Here is a 17370-nt window from a genome sequence, read left to right as displayed (position 1 = left end):
GGCAGTTTTCATTCCAGCTCTTGTGGCTTTCTGTGGTTGAGGGAGTGATTTGGCCACTCCTGTTCACAGCTCCTGCTCACAAGGTCAGGGCAAACCTGGTTTGTAGCAATGCCCTGTAATGGACTCTGAACCAAAGGGGGGTAAAATCAACCTGTTCCCACTCTGCTGGTGACTTCTGCAGAAAGTCAGCATGGATAATTTGTCAAATACAGCCAAAATGGGCACTTTCCTAGAGGCCCCTCTGACTCACAAAAGGGCTGCAGCCCCAGTGCTTTGCAGGAGTGCAAAGTATTCATCAGCTGGTTTCAGTCCTTGCCTTTAGGGGAAGCACTTTGAGGGGAACTCAGTAAGAGTCATTTAGAAGGATGTACTCAAGCCTTCCCTTCCCTGCTCAGAATTCCTCCCCTGGCACTCTGCTCACAGTCATCTGTTGAGCAATTCTTGCATTAGTCATACTCACCTGAAAATATGTTTTTTGACAAAAATATATATTCTTGGTGCCAAGTTTTGGACAGATTTTCAGATATTTACTAGAGTGAGCAGCCCAGATGTAGCAAAGACACAAACCAAGTAAACTCCTTTCTTCAAGGAAGTCTAAATAATGTAGGTGATGTCTAAAATCAAGCAGCACACCTAACAGGACTAGCTGAAAACAAGAGGAGAAAATGTACTTTAAAAGGCAGTTACCTTCCACATTCTAAACTCAGGAGCAGAATTAGTGGATAATACAACAGGGTTAACAAACAAAAAAAACCCCAACATGTTAAACTGATCTTCCAACATTCATCATCATAACCTACTTGGTCTGGCCTGAAATGACCTGACAGTTCTTCATTAAAAAAGAAATGGTTAAAACAGTACTGAGTATAAATTGCTTGGGTGAAGCAGCACACAATGAAAATCAAAGCAGAGCTGGAGAAAAACATAGTCCTGAGCCAGAGTAAAGTAGAATGTTTTGCTGGAATATCTAGATTATCAAAAATTAAAATTGTTTAAACTCATCCTTTGCTGGCTGCTAACCATACTGGTTTTAATATGATCCACACGAGGTGTTTCAGGTGTGCCAGTGGAAAAAAAATAAGGTTTGTTTATCATAACACAGTTTTACAGAGTTATACAAGGTAGAATTTTCCCCTTTTGGCACTGAAACCTGAGCCAGTCCAAACCCAACACCCCCAGTTGTTAGAATAAGGCTTTGTCTGCTGTGTGCAGACATGTTATGAATTTTCAGGATACTGTGATCTGACCTCTTTTAATTGAGGAAATAAATAGGGGCCTCAGAGACAGCAACAGGAAATGTTGATTTTTCACTATTTCGAAAAGCATTTCCCATGAATCCTTTTTCTGATATAAGGACTGAAATGTATGTTCTCCTCAGCTTAGATGGAGGGATCTAACAATGAATGGGAGGATCTTCCAGTGATTTTACAAATTCCTTAATTTCCATTAGCTCGTGGTGGATGTGAACCATGGAAACATGTGTCTCACTCAGTGCCAACATTTAAAACTGCACCCAGACTTTATTAGATGGGGGGAAAAAAATGGTTCATATTTTATTCTTCCTTTAAAACTGGTGGAATTTCAGCCTGGTACAGATCAGCTAATTGACACACAGGGGGGCAAAAAACGGGCATCACATATTTATTGTCCATTTTTAATGTTTTTTTTTTCCTTTCTGAACCCAGACTCCAGGCCAGCCTCCTGTCCGAGTTTTCCTTCGTGCCTTATTGTCTATTCTGTTCAGCTATTTAAAAAATGTTGAATATCAACAATGGCTTTCAGTGGTGTATTGTCAACTTTTGTATGAAGCAATCTTGGTTGAATGAGAAGATCCCAGAGCTTATAGTTCTATCTACTGTGCTGCACTGGCTTTCTGCTTGAATGTGTGTGACTGATAACGGGACACATTTCTACCTTCGTTATTCCATTTCAGCTCCGTAATTCATTGGCCAAAAATCTTTTAGGAAATATCTTTATAACACGTTGCACGAGACATCAGGTAAGTGCTTGTAAGGTAAAAATAAGTACAGATCCAGCAGCTGCCTGGTCAAATTTGTTTGTTAATTGTGGGTCTGCTCCTGCTCGGTTGTTTTGCAGCCTTTTTCCAGTTTTGGGGGTAGCTGTGTGTGCTGTGAAACAGCTCCAGCAGAACATCTTTGCTCACAGAAAGAAATTTGTACTGGATCTGCGTTGCTTTTGAAGTCTAAAAGCAGTATTTTGAAATACCTGGGGGGAAATGCTGCAAATGGATTTTTCAAGTAACAGGTTTTGCCAGTTATTGTCACTGTGCAAGCTCATTTCTCACTAGAATTTGTGGTACTAAAACTGTTTAAAGCATCTTTTTGGGTTTTTAACTGGTTGGTGGCCTTCACAGCGGTATGTATTTTTATTTTGCATAGGGGATAATTGTAATTTAACTTCTATGAACTCAGTCACCAATGTATCTTTGAAAGCTGGTTTTCTAGACCCTCTTTTCAGGAAATCCAAGGATTCCCCAACAGGGTTCAGTTTATTCATTCATTGCAGTTAACAGGTGGCAAAACAGGTAAAACACAAGCAGCTATTTTCCTTTCATTCTCCATCTCTTTTGTTGACAGTTAATGTGATTTTGGAAGGAATTAATTTGAGAGATCACTTTTCTAAGTTATTTGATTGTTACAGTGACATAAAGGGATGCTGCTGTGTAGGATTTGCTCCAGCTGAAGTAAAAGAAGCAGAATTTCCATTGCAGCCTGTCTTTTGCCCAGGTTAGGAGAGCAGGACCCAGCCCATCATCTTCTACATAAAAAAATTAATTAATGCCTTCACCATGCATCCCATTTAATAGGTTTTACTTGGACCTTTTGGGTTTTTATGCAGTAAGAAAAAGTAAAGACAAATTCCCAAGGTACTCCTTATTTAGAGGTATTCATTCAGTTATACTCTTGTCAAATAGATGAAAGATTTCTCTGGTTTAGAAAGTGTATTAAAAAAGTCTCAAAAGGCAATTTATTTGAGTGGAAATTCAAGCTTTAAGAAGAAAAACTGCCATTTTTATACCTGTACTCTGATACTGAGCAGTGGCAACAGAATTTTTGGAAACAACACATTAATGGTGAAGGTCTGCTTGCTAAATTGCTCATTGGTACCTTGTGTGTTTAGAGTTTTTATAGTTTTGAAACATTATGCACATGTCAATTCATGCCATTGTTATATTGATTACTGTAACACTCAAAGTAAGAGGATTTAATGAAAAACTTAATAATGAAAATTTATTTTTACCTGAAGGAGTTAAGGATTTTTTTTACAGGTAGTATTACATGGATGGGACAAGCACTCAGGTAGGGTAAAATGTAGGACTATTTCACATAATAAACCAGATACAATAATAATAATAATAATAATAATAATAATAATAATAATAATAATAATAATAATAATAATATAAACATAATGTCACTGCAGAGTTTGCAGAGGAAAAGAACAAAACTTTTTCTGATTTTTGTCTCTTGAATTACTCAAACAAAGCTCTCTGTAAAAACAAACAAAATTCCATTTCACTCTAAAATTGGACTTTCTTTATGTTTCAGTCTTGGTGTTTAAAGAAAGGAGATTCCAAAGTGAGAAAGCCCAAGAGAAAAGTTTCCTGAGGACCTTGAGGAAGATGTGAAAGCAGCAGCAAAAAGAAAGGTACAGCTGACATGTTTTACCCACACAACACAGAAACCCTTCCATCCTCTCACGAGTGTCCAACTGATGAGCCAATTGTTAATTTTATTGCAAAATCCTCTTCTGGATTTAATTAAGGTATTTACTAGTTGCTAAGTCAACACCTCAGCATTTCCTTAGCACATTGGAGTAATTTATACTCTTTGAAAATACAGGCATTTGTTAAGTGTCATGATGATGCCTGTGGTTAAAACAACCCAAATACCCTGGCAATGGATAGTTGTGACAAAATTGTGTGGGTTTAAGAATGTATTATTTTTCTATTTTATTATTTTTAATAGGCTCTGCAATGATCTTTTTATTTCAGCCAAGGCTAAAACTCATAGAACTTTATTAAGAGGATAAGATAGGTTAAATCTTATTTATTATAGGTTTAATCTTATAGGTTATAATCTTATTATAACCTATTATAGGTCAAATCTTATTAAATCTTTGTTGGATCTGCTTTACTCTGTACAATATAACATGTAGGAAGTTTCTAGTCTGGTATTTTCCATTTTTAAAAATCTTTTTATTTGTAGGGGGACAAGTTAATTGCCTTTTAAAAATAAAAGACTCTCTGTGGCATGTGATGTTTAGAAAGCTTGCAAGTCTGAATTACAACTTGATTCTCCTGTTCTCTTTAGCTACATGTGACCAGTTCTAGTTGTTCAGACGATGGACACTGGAAGCTTTTCCTTAGTTTGGCACTGTCCATATGTGCAAAGGAGGATGTTTAAAGTGTCGTGTAACCCTTGGGGTTTGCTGATCTCCAAGGGTGGCTCTTCCCTGCAGGCACCAGGCTGCCTCTGGGCCTCAGAACTCTCAAAACAACATGTTGCATTTTGACAGAATTGCTCTGTAGGAGTAACACTCACAGGCATTAGAAATTACTCATAATTATGAAGTAAGAAAGATGCTCCTTTTCGTTTTACAAGAGGAGAAATTGAAGTGTGAACTTTACTTGTCTGGGTCTTAAGCTGTGCCAGGGGAGGTTTAGGTTGGATATCAGGAAGAAATTTTTACAGGGGGAGTGCTCAGCCATTGGAATGGGCTGCCCAGGGAGGGGGTGGATTCACCATCTCTGGAGGTGTTGAAGGTGAGACTGGACCAGTGCCATGGGCTGGGAACCACGGCGGGGTTGGATCCAGGGTTGGACTTGATGATCTCAGAGGTCTTTTCCAACCTGGTTTATTCTATGATTCTATGAGAAGAGTTAGATCCTGCCAGTGGAGGTGAGAGATCAGAACCCAGTTATAGAGTCCATCCCTCTAATTCCATGTGATCTGTGTTCCCACTCATGGTATGGAAAATGCTCTTTATCTTCCAAATGCCTTCACTGCCTCACTCCACACACAAACTCACTGTACATATTTCTTGCCTTTCCAATACTCTTTTTTTCCCCCCTATATAATCTGATGTATATTCTGTGGCACTTTTCAGTAGGGGATGATGTCTCACTCATTCAATGTTTCCCTCATCCTAAAAGATCAGGAGAGCCCTTTGCCAGCCCAGCTGCCCCAGCCATTCTTTCTTTGTCCATGTACAACCCCAGAGGTGGCACAGCCTCCTGCATGCAAAGGAATCATTGTTCCCTCCATCACTGTTCCCTTGGAGAGGGGAATACAAGAAGGGTTTGGAACTTTTTGGAGGGTGTGGTAGACATGTAAATCCAGGCTTTTAGATGGGTATCTGCCTTAGGCTGTAGAATTCCTGTGACTTGAAAAGGCAAAGATCTTCCCCAAAATCAGCAAGGAATCTCAGCAGGACTAAGACAGCTCACACAAGTTGGGAGGATGAGCTAAATCCTTTCTTCTTTCTTTTTTCTGGATCCTACCCACTTTGAAATTGTGATGGTTTGAGACCCCCAGAAATCCAATTCCCAAGTCCAAGCCCCCCCCTCCCACAGCTCACCCCAGTGTGAGAGGGGTTTTGCAGACACAAGACTCAATATGGGGGGAAGGGAATTATATTACAAATATTACACAAATATTATAATACATTATATACACAATCTTAACTATCAATCCTCTGATAAAGCAGTATTTACATTGGATCAAATCTCTTTTCCCTCCAATAAAAGTCCAGAAGGGAAGAAGGAAAGATCCTTTCCACGCTCAGGGCAGCAGTGTCTCCCCTCTTCAATGCAGCAGTCGTAGTTGGATCTCTCTCTCCATTACAGAAACAAACCAAGTTCCCCCCGTGTGTTCCTGCCCAGGGGGTGTGGGGAGCAGGACAAGCTGCTCAGCCAAGTGTCCTTCCAGGGGAGCTGCCCAAGGTCACTGTTGTGCTCTTCTCACACATTATCCATTATCCTGCCAACACACTGATACTGGACCTGTAGTTTTCTTATAAAATAAAAAACTGAGTTTAATTAAATCATCAGTAACTTGGACCTAATTATTTCAGACAGTATTTAATTAATGTTTCGTGGATACCTAATGTAATTAGGGTTCCTTTAATAAGACCTTCTATGACATTAAAATATATGACCTTTATCTTTCTTATCATCCATAGTCTGACAAGTCAGATTTGTCATTTTCACTATAGGTATAGTTTGATTAAATAGAGCAGAACATAAAATTAATCTGCCAAATTGTACTTGTTTGTTTCTCTTTTTTTTTTTGCTACTTAAAGACTAATAAGTTAAGTCTCTTAATTAGCAGTGTCGGTACAAATGTTCATGCTGGCGTTTTACCTTTGTGTTTTTTCAGGCTGTTTCTTTTGTATATCATTTTTTATGACAGAAGGAGATAACAACCAGACTTTATTAATCACCATGAAGGGTTCAATCTTTTAGATATGAAAAATAAGGGGCTATTCTTTATAGCAACAATGACTGGTGATTTTTTTTTTTTTTTTTTAATTTAAGACAATCCTGCAAGGCACTTAACTTTTCTGGTCACAAACTTCCCAAACGTAAAACTGTAGTTTTAATGTGAATGAACATAAGTGAGATTACCAGGCTGGCCAATACTTGCTTTTCAGGAGCTACAGGTTCTCTCTTCTCCACTGTTGGTTTGGGGTAATCACCAAGATCCAGCAAAAGATCATTTGTAATATGCAAAACTTAAAGAGAATGTGGTTGAAGGGATATTATAAGCTTTGTTGGAACAACACTAATCTGATCTTGTTTCCTCACTCCCTAAAGAACTTTCCTATCTGACTTTCAAAAGTAGAGCTGCTCCAGTGAGTTCACTCCTGTTGGATTAAGTCCCACTCACTGAGTTAGGGCTTGCTAATGCCTGGAAAATTTACCTTATGGGTAAGAGTTTTGCTAAGTCTGACATCCATAAATCCTGTTACTTTAATTGAGGACGAGGGCAGCTCCTCAAGGTATGGGAAAAAAAGAGGCATTAGAAGTTAAACAGGCAGAATGCAACCCGGCTGCTTAAGAATAATGCTCCATGCACAACAGAAATACAGGTAGAAGGTACAGAAGTCTATAAATGGAACAGTTTCAATCTATTTCTATTTGTGTTTTGGTTATTTTGAATGTTGGATCTTTGGAATATGGGTAATGTCCATGAACTCTGTGCCTAGTAAAAATAGAAAATCAGAACTGATTTTTTTTTCAGGTGTAAAATAAAAGGGTTTGGTAAATTGGTAATTAAAAAGACAACACAAAGATTAAGAAGTTAAAGTGAAGTATAGTGAACTCTTTAGTCATTACACTAAGAAGAAACTGAGGAGTGATTCTTTAAAGAAAGGAAACAATTTATATTGTTTTGCCTTCTCCCACTCAATAAAAACTAGAAGGACAAAGCTAACTCTTGGCTCAGAACCAGTGCAGATGCTGAGGTGCAATATCTTTGCTTTGTTTCCAGCAGAGAAAGCAGAGAAGGAGCAGTTCACTGACTCAGGCTTTTATTCTCTTCATAGGAGTTTTAACACCAGAGATGCTGTCAGGGGAGAGAACATGTTAAACAACTTATTGAAAACTACAGAGTAGATTTCAGGCAATAGTCTTTGAGGAAGAGGGGAGTTCCCTCTGCTCCACTTCAGAGAAGAGCAGAAATTCATGCTGAAATTTAAGCCTCTGAAGAATCCCATTTAAATCTGTGAAGGTATTCCCACACTTAAAATTAAACATGAGCTGAAGGGTTTTGCTCCACAGGCAAGAAAGGGGCTTAGTGAAATGCCTGGTCTACAAAGGTTGTGTCATTGTTGAGGAGAAATGAGCAAAAAGCTGTAGTTGTGGTAATTAAGGGTGGGAAAACTGCAGCCTAAAGGAATAAAGTGCCGAGAAAACACTGAACACCTCATTTCCTTGGATTAATTCTAATATTCTGCCTGGAGTAGTCAGCAGTTTAATATGTGTGTGACCCAAAATTTAACAGGAGGGTTATGCAGCAGCATCACCTGAGTGGGACTGCTATTAGTACATCTTCATTTCCTTTTGCAGCTCTGAGGTTTTTCTTACTGACATAGCCAGGCACTGCTTCAGATCTATTAATGTCTCTAAAGATGAGCTGTAACCTTCTAGTAAGTCCTGTTCACTGTGGATTTGTAGCAAGGCCATCAAACTGTGGAAATATCTGATGTCCAAGAAAGAAAAAAAAAAGCCATCAGGCACCAGAGAGAAAGAAACAGTATCTGAAAAAATGACACCAGCATCTTCTTATAAAAAATTACAGATATCCTTGTCTAGAGCCCATGATCTCCTTCCCATTCCCATTAAAGCAGCCACACTCAGCACACAGCAACCCCTGACTTCATACATTGAATAAAATTGTCACTTTAATTCAATAAGTCCCTATTAGTACCTATAGGTTGTTTGCTGATTGCAGACTGTGATTAGTGTTGAGAACACAGTCACTAACCAGTACAAGCAGTATTCAATTAAGATTTAAAAATGTAATAAAGCCAGTGACCAAGATTCCTCCCACTTGCCCCAATTCCCAGTAGGGGAAGAGGATGGGAAGGGGTTAAGCCCAGGGAATTTATCACTCCACAAACAGGCAGCTGCACAATTCCACTCCCATTGCTGCCCTGAGTCTGTGCTGAGCAAAGTCTCCCACCGAAGAGGGTTTTGGGGATGGGAGAAGAGGAAAAGGATCTTTCCCCTGGTCCTTCCCCATTCCCCTGTTCTACAATCTTTTGCATTCCATATTGATGAACTGATCATTCTCTCCTTGCAGTTAGTCCCTGGTATTTTACATAACACACCTCTATAGTCACCACAGTTAGATTCCATTAACACAATGAAAATTGAATTACAGTGGGCCTCTATCTGAATAGAAACCACCCAATCTATCCATGGATATTCAAGCAAATATGATTAATACGAAAAAATCTACAGGATAAAAAATCTCGATCAAAGCATGTAAAAACAAATTAATCTGATTACACAGATTACTGAAAACTGGTCACCTTGGCTACATTAGGACCTTTAAAAGCAAACACAAATCAGTGAATCATTTTAATCAAATTTAATTTAGATTATACACTTTCACATAAAATCTAATTTAGTTGGAATTACTCGGTCATGACTTGTCTGCTCCCCACAGGACAAGGTTAAAGAGATTACATTTGGGTTCATGTCAGCAGCATCTGCTAGTTAGCTCCCTGAATGCTGATTTAATGAGAGAGGTTGTACTCAGTCTCTTGGAAAGACTTCTGGTTTAGGCAGGTGTCTGAGAGATGTTATTAATTTAGTATGATACAAGGAGTGATGTTATCATGCTTGGAAAACTCTTGTATCATTATTTTCGTGTGCATAATAACCCTGGTGGTTTTGTTTACAACTGTTTAGCAGGTTTGGAGGGTTTCCCTCTAATCTGTCTCTAATACACTTCCTTAGAGTGAGAGAGGAGATTCCTAGTAAAGAAATAACAGCTCTTTTAATATGAGTAATTATCTTGGAGCTTGTCTATAAAGGGCTTGTCTATAAAGTGAGCATTAAGCTACAATATGAATTTACAGAGAACAAGAAGGTGCCAAATCTACAAGCAGGCAATGCCTTATTGCCTCTCACTGATGGAGAATCTCCACCTCCAGCCAATGCACAGAGAACACCTCCTGCCCCCCTGCTCTGCAAACAGACCTTTTAGTCCTGTGCACTCAGCAATCCAGAGTCAAATCGTATCCCACTTGGACAGGTAGCACAGAGTTGAAATTAATAATCTGCATTACAGTTAGTTACTAACTGATGACAAAAGAGTTTAAGTGAGTTCAGCCTTTGCTGCTGAACGTGGTGAGGGCAAGCTCTGTGCTGATGGAGCAGAACCAGAGGCAACGGTCTCGATTTCTGCTTCTCCAGCCCTGTGGCTGAAGAGGAGGAGCCAAAATAGTTCTGCAAACCTGTTGCTCAGCACCTGGCTCTGAACCTGAAGATTTCCAGTGGCACTGTGAGTCCCCAGGGTTGCTAAAGGCATGGCCATGGTTCTGCAGGCAGAAATCAGGGCATCAGCTGCTTGCTCAGGGACCTGCTGCCCCTCTGACCTAAGGCTGGATGTGCAGAAACAGGACACAAAGAGGTAGAATTTCCCCAAAGGAGAGAAAGGGCAGACTGAGAAACTCTGGACATGTGTAAACTTACCTGATTCCCTAACCCAGCAGGTAAACTGTAGGCTTGAATCCCCTTAACTGTCCTAAAAGCATGGCCCTGCCTCTCCACCAGCCTCTCATCTTAAAGTCGTTTTCTTGTGGAAAAGATTAGCCAGGAATTCATTCGGGGTAAATCATCACCATTTCACTGAAATCAATAGGAGTTGCACCAATTTTAGATATGCTGCATGTTTTCTGCTATTTTTTTTAAAAAGCGCTTTTTATGGTTCTCCAGAAGGAAAATGAAGTACTGCAGCTAATTAATCCTAGAAGTTCTGATAAAGAATTTTGAGTAACAGTTGAAATTAATTACAAAATTTCACTATTTTGATGCAGAATTTCCCTGGTGGAGGAGTTTAAAACTCTCTCTGTAATTACCATAACAGCATAAGGGTCGAGCCATTAAAATAATCTCTGGCAATTCTGTGTGATTCCTGTTATTTATGAAGAATGCTGCAGACACAATGTTCTTTGCTACACCCTCTGTTTTCTGTAGGTCTTCTACCCTTTCTCTTCCCCTATGTAGAAATGGTCAATCCTTATATATGTACTGGAAGAATGTACATCTCCAGAATTAATAAATCCACCCTGAAGAAATGCCATTTATGTATGACACCCATAATCATAGCAAAGAAAACTGGGCAAAATTGAGAAAAATGGGGACATACCTTATTACATTTACCTTCTATTCTGGCATACTTTTCTTATTAGCAGTGCAGACAAAAAGACAGCCCTCCTATTTTATTTTAAATGAGCCTGATAGAAGTATCTCATTCACTTCATTTTCATATGAAATTGCACTGTGGAGCCTGGTCCTCCTTGCCTTTACTCCAGAAAAATACCTGCTGCTATGCCTGGAAACAAAGTCTGTGTAAAGATGCCAGGGTTAGGGTGTGGGATATGCACTTGTGCCCTGGATAAGCACTGGTATTTGTTCTCTGTTGCATGTTGCATTCCCAAATCATCTTTTAAAGGGGGAAATGTCCAAATACTGCCCTGAACTTGGTCAGCCTTAGATAAAAACTTGTCTAAGCCACACACAAGTGATTCCATGTGGAAGTGGCACAGTTCTGGACCAGCTGGGACAAGGTAAAGACATATTAAGCTTGTATGAATATATTTCCCAAGGTGGTTCTAGTGTTGAAATCCCAAATAATTCCAACATCCAAATGACCTGTTTGAGTTTAGGGAAGTTTCACTTTCACAAAATATGGAACAGGAGTTAGTGAAGTTTTCTGCCAGTGTTATGTTTGTATAATCCTGATACAAATGTATGTCATTTACAGCGTGTCCCTGCTGCCCTGAAATGTGTTTCCATCCCCAGGATTCACAGGAGTGAAATTCAAAGAAGCAAAACCAAAATAAAGTGAAACAGAGTCAATATTTTATTGTGCAATATAGCATTCTAAATTTGAACTCTTAAGCATTGAAAAAGCAGATTTTGACACATCCTGTGTTTGATGCAGAAATTTTGATCTGAGAGCAGTGAGGAAAGGAACACAATAAAAAATAAAAACCAAATGCTGGCCCTAGCAGTGCCAAAAAACCGACAGAGTTCATACTGAGTTCTGAACTGCCCAATTTGAATCTCCTTCTATGGAAATTATCACAATAAACATGCAGTCCAATCCAAAATACAGTACAGACACCAAAAACCTCCTGCTTAGTTCAATCTCATGAAGGAAAGATAAACAGCATTGTCACTCATCAAAATTAAGGTTTTTAGAAGACTGGGAAGAGGAGTGCTCAGTTTGCTTACCCCTTTCAATCACCTCACTTGATAGCTATTTAATTCCTGAGATTACAGAAGAACAAGCAGAGCCTTTCACATACTGTTTCTGTCAGAAGTCTTCAGAAAAACAGTTTTTTCTGCTATTGCAGTAATTTTTATTTATAGACCATTTCTAATGCAAATATTGGCCTAAAATCAAGTGCCAAGGAAGCTGACTGACTTGGCAATAGAGATGGAGTAGGAATGTAAAGGATTAGAGTGCTTAATGTACTGGAAAGAAGTTTATCAATACTGACAATTCTCACAGTGCTTAATCAAACATTTAAGACAAGTGGAGAAGCAGACAGCAAAGGCTTTGGGGCTCTTGAACAATAAAAGCAAACAAACTGTCTTGTTAGAACATGTCAATTCATGCTGGAATAAAGAAACACCTACAATTTAGTTACTCTTTTCATATAGATAACCAGTGGCTTTAGGTAGTGAACTGACTTTAAAATGACTGTAAGCAACTCCTGAGGAAAATGAAGTACAATTTTGTCCTTTTGTAATCAAATTTTACTGTTAGGTTTCATTTAAAGCTTGACAATTATTAAGGAGGATTGTGATTTAATTCTTTTTCTTAAAGACCGTTTTGTTTTAATCAGCACATAGTAAAAGATATAAGGTCTGACCCTTCCCATTTCTGGTTTGATTTCAGTGGTATAGAGATAAATGTAAATTAACTCAGCATCAGTCACGTGTCATTGGATTTACACTCATATGAGGATGCTCTTAATCTTAATCTTAAACTTGGCCTCCTGACAGCAGAACTAAAGATGTGTAAATATTTTTAAGAAAATAGGTGCTGTAAGACCAGGAATGCTAAATGCACACATGACAAAGCAGCAGGAATATCCTACAGATCATGTGAGCAGAGAGAAAGGGAATTTCCTTCCTCCAGATAATCTGAGAAGCCAACTAAATAATAAAAAGAGAGCTGACTGCTTATCAAAGGACAACAAAAACATTTGTCATGCAGTAACTCAGTTAAATTTAACTCTCAGAATACCTGAGCTGTGTTAGCTAAAAAAACAGAACATGTAAAAAAAAAAAAAAAAAAAAAAAAAAAAAAAGAAAAATGTTCAGTGCAAGAGTGAAATGAATTAGGAAGCAGTAAGTTATTGAAAACAGTAAGAATTCAAGATGGCATTTTTATTCATTTTTTCAGAAAGGAGTGAGTATAATTCCAATTTTCTTGAGTTCCTTTATGTAGTCTGCTTCCACAATAAAATATCATGAGCTTGCCACCTCCCCACATTGCCCAAAATTCATGGAAGCTGTGTGGCAAATTCCAACAAAGCACTTCTGGCATTTTAACTTCATTTACATCTCTTAGTGTTTATCTGCATAACACATGCAAGCTTTGCTAGATTTCAGGCGAATTCTTCGCTTTTTGATCTCACTCCGTACTCAGACATCTTGTTTGCCGAGAGGATGTGCTCCTGTTCAGTTCCTGGCTTTTCCGAGGCTCCTCCAAACATAATTGTTCTTATGCAACTGATTTTGACCTCATGAGAAACATTCTAAAACCGAATTCTTTATCTTCAAGAACGATGCCAACAAAGATAGTAATTTACTTAACAAACGGGATTAAATCCTCCATCTAGCAGAATATTTCAACTTTCGTGGTATCAAACTATGCAGGTATCCATCATAACTCATGTGTTCCTCAATAGTACCCAAGGTGTGAGTGAGCTATAGCTCGGTTTCAATAATAAAAAGATCTAGTTTTCACGTTGGCAACCTAGTGATAGTTGTGTTTACACCAGCTCTTCCAGTTTAGAATTTAATTTGACTTTAGGCGTGTTGCAATTGGACTTTATGGGTGTGGTACCCATATGAATATGGGTACCATATGCAGGTGTGAATATGCAGGAGGGACCTTAATTTGTGTGTCTGTTTGCCGGTATCACTGATGCAAACCTGGCTGGCCATTCACACCTCCTAACAGCCCGTATGCACATAAATCCTGCTCTTTCCTCAGGCAGATTATAAATTCTCTTGCAGTCTTTTCAGTATTGGTGCTAAAATGGTTTTGCCTTATTTTGTACAATCCTGTTCTCGTTCAGTCATTTACATTTTTAAGGTCATTTCCCCAGTCTCCACTCACACGGACACATCTGGGTTTTTGGAAAGAAGCTACTGCACAAATATTGCACGTTGCTGTTAATAACATCACTGGGCATATCCCTGTTACATAGAAACCATATCAAACAAGTGAAAATATACTGTATGCTACCTTTTGTCTTTAATTTTTAATTCTCTCTTTTTTTTTTTTTTAATTTTCTTTTTTTTTAATTTTCATGTTGTAATTTTCATTTATGGACTCCTATTCCTCATAGGGAATATGCAGGTGGAGACACCTATTAATTTAACTCGTTTGAAACAGTCAGTTGAAGCCACTTGTAAAACCATCCCATCAATGGTAACCTCATTGAACTGAATTTTCATTCTTCTATTCATTTTATAAAGATTGAGTAAAGGCACTACTTATATGTCCCCTCCCCCCCCCCCAAAAAAAAGTAGTAGGATTTATTTTCTTACACTGTGTGTTGCAGGTGCAGTAAAGTCAATGGTGTAATGACTTGTTAATATTTGCATCAATAGATAATTTATCCTGAAGACTATATATCTCATCATCTATAATTTTGATCATGTTTGTCTTTAACTACCGTTTCAAAATAGAGAGTCTTGTCCTTTCTCGAGCAGAAAGTTAGCACGTGGCAGCAAACAGTGGAACTTGGCTTTGCTCTTCATCTTCCAGCAGTTTTTTAAGTAAACTACGACAGCATAAATCTCAATCCTGTGTCAGTCCAGCAGGATTTTTATCAGACTTCAATGTGGAACTGTGCAGCTTTCCCAAGTTAAGGGTAGCAAACCTTAAAAATGTGCAGTTGGTTCAAGCTCAGGTCTTTACTTGATTAATCTCCAGTCATGGTGTAACAGCTGCCAATGGAAAATGATTAGTTTGGGAAGTTTGAGTGTTGCTTAATTGTGATTGTGCATTTTCATGCTATAGGACAGCACAGACACCTTTTCTCTGTAGGTCTCAGTTTCCTCACACACTTAAAATGAAGGAAATCCAAAGGAATAGTAACACTTGAAATTTAAATGTGTTCTATGGCACCTGATTAGTTTTGAATGGGGGAAAACAGAAGCACTCTTCCCCTCCATGCCAATGTTCTACCTGGTGGTTGGGCTTCCTGTGGCAGCACTTGAGGAGCACCCGAGGGCTTGAAATAAATGATTTGGGATTTTTTTCAAACTGCTATTGTTTCATCTTTTTAAACTTTCTTTAGAAAGTTTCATTGTCTTTTTTTTTTTTTTTTTTTTTTTTTTTGGTACTATAAATACTGCAGTAGAATATTTTCTACATCACTCTAGTCATTCCCCAGCTCATATTCTTTACATATTACTGAACCAGGTTACAAAGGTGTAGAGCTTTAGAGGGAATTGATAACAGTTTCTCCTGTTTCTGGATTCTTTTGTCCTGTTGTCTTATTTGGAATGTTCCCAGGGAGTTACAAAATGTAGATCTGACTGTAATTTCTGTTAGTTCACCTTTGCTCTGAGTACTTTTCAGCTTGTGATATTTGTGGTCACTTACAGATATGCAAAATTATCAAGCCTTGGACTAATCTGATTTCTGATTTAGTCCAAGAAATCTAGTTCCACAATTTCCTAAGTATTTCAGAGAGATTTCACACATTATTATTATTATTATGCTGATTTTCTGAATCTCTCATCTGTAAACAGAGCTAGTGCTTCCTCACCTCCCATGGAATTCTGTTGAGTAAAAATTGTAAGGATTATTATATTATATTCAAATATCATGGCAGGAAGAGCTATAAAATCATCAAAATGGAACCTGCAGTTCACTTTATTTTATGGAATCTGGATAATAGAAGAATAAGGTCCTCTTTTTATGTAAGGGCTGTATATGAATGTTGCAGTGCTTTGTGTGAGAGCGCTGCCACTCTTCTGCAGTTGAGCTCAACTGAACCTGCAATGAGGAGCAGAGACACTGTTGGTAAGAACAGTGTGTTTTTTCAGGGCAACACTAGGGCAAAACTACCTCCCAGTAATTTTCCATCAGCTTTACTGGGAGCCATTGTTGTGCAAACAGTGCAGGCTTGAGTCTTCGTGGACTTTTTGTACAGAAATTGGAAACCAGATGCAGGAATCATCTGCATTAGAATTGATTAAAATTAGATAAACTATACAATATTATACACCACCTATTTTCTTAACAAGCTACAATTATTTTTCAGCTCCAATCCAAATATCCTCTAAGAAATAAATAGGACCAATCTATAGATTGAACAACCTCTGTAGAATACAGTTCTGAATGCTAAACCTTGTTTGTGAGGTCTTCAAGTTCAATCAAAGCAGAGTATGACAGTTTTGTGAGGTTACACTATTTCCCATGGGTTTATGGAATCCTTTTCAAAGAGAAACTGAGCCTTATAGTGGTGGGTTGTTTTGCAAAAGTGGGAATGGGGTGTGCCAGGAGGACAGTGGCAGGAAAAGATAGCAAGAGGGAAACAAACCACAGACAGCATGGTGTCCCTTCTCTGGCTTCCCTTCTCAACCACTAAACGGTTCCTTCTGAAGCCTTTTTCCCCTGTGCTCCTCCTGCATCACACAGCATTCTCCTTCTCACTTCCTAACAGGATTCTTCCAGCAGCAGCCTCAGGACTGCAAACCAAAGCCCCTTTTCCTCTCCATGCTACACTCTCTGAGTAGCCTTTTGTTTTCTTTCAGCAAGACTGGCATTTGAGCAGTTCTTGGGAGACACCTGGACCATCAGGTAATTTGTTTGAGGCATTATAGAAATAGAGGATGAGTGGTGAATATGAATTTAAACTATGCAGTTATTTGTGACTCATGTTCAGGTCAGAAATATGTTTGTACCGTGGAAACACTCCATATAAAAACTGCTTCTTCAGGGAGTTCCATTTCTGTTAATTGCCTCTATTGTACATCTATGTGCATATTTGCTTTACAGAAGGCTGGGGAGCACAAATTGCCCTCATTTATCAATATGTGTTAGGGAGAAAAAGAGCAAAAAGGATCTTCAGGACTAGTGAAGTTCTCTCATGATTGACCACATGGACTGGGATGGTTAAAGGAATTGAGACCTCTCCCTGCTAACAATGAGCATGTATTGATGTCTTGTAGTGACAACCATGTCCAACCCCTCCAGCACAGTCCCACTCAAATTTTCAGTTTTTGTAATTTTCAAAGCTCTTTAGGTTCCCTACTTCTCTATACTTAGCAGAGCTTTGCTCCAAAATCTTGTTACTCTGTAAGTAATTGTTAATTACTTACAACAATTTTAGGTGAGATTTTCAGATTCTGAG

At 38.5% G+C, this 17370-nt stretch overlaps 1 long non-coding RNA gene across 2 annotated transcripts in view; it reads left to right on the top strand.

Annotated features, from left to right (window-relative positions):
- Positions 1-16915, top strand: part of LOC120322549 — a 30627-nt gene extending 13712 nt beyond the window's left edge. Inside the window, exons 3-4 of one of the 2 annotated variants that reach the window (XR_005562318.1) lie at positions 3570-3669; positions 16772-16915. This is a non-coding gene — a long non-coding RNA (uncharacterized LOC120322549). Of the gene's footprint in view, positions 1-3569; positions 3670-7569; positions 7929-16771 lie in introns of those variants that run through there. The other variant, XR_005562319.1, reaches the window with a different exon arrangement.
- The last annotated feature ends 455 nt before the right edge of the window (positions 16916-17370 follow it).

The sequence above is a fragment of the Pipra filicauda genome, unplaced genomic scaffold (assembly GCF_003945595.2).
Source record: "Pipra filicauda isolate LSUMZ 115617 unplaced genomic scaffold, ASM394559v2 scaffold9_size5747161_pilon, whole genome shotgun sequence".
NCBI lineage: Eukaryota > Metazoa > Chordata > Aves > Passeriformes > Pipridae > Pipra > Pipra filicauda.
The sequence above is the reverse complement of the archived record's forward strand: the minus strand, read 5'-3'. Positions and strand labels throughout refer to the sequence as shown.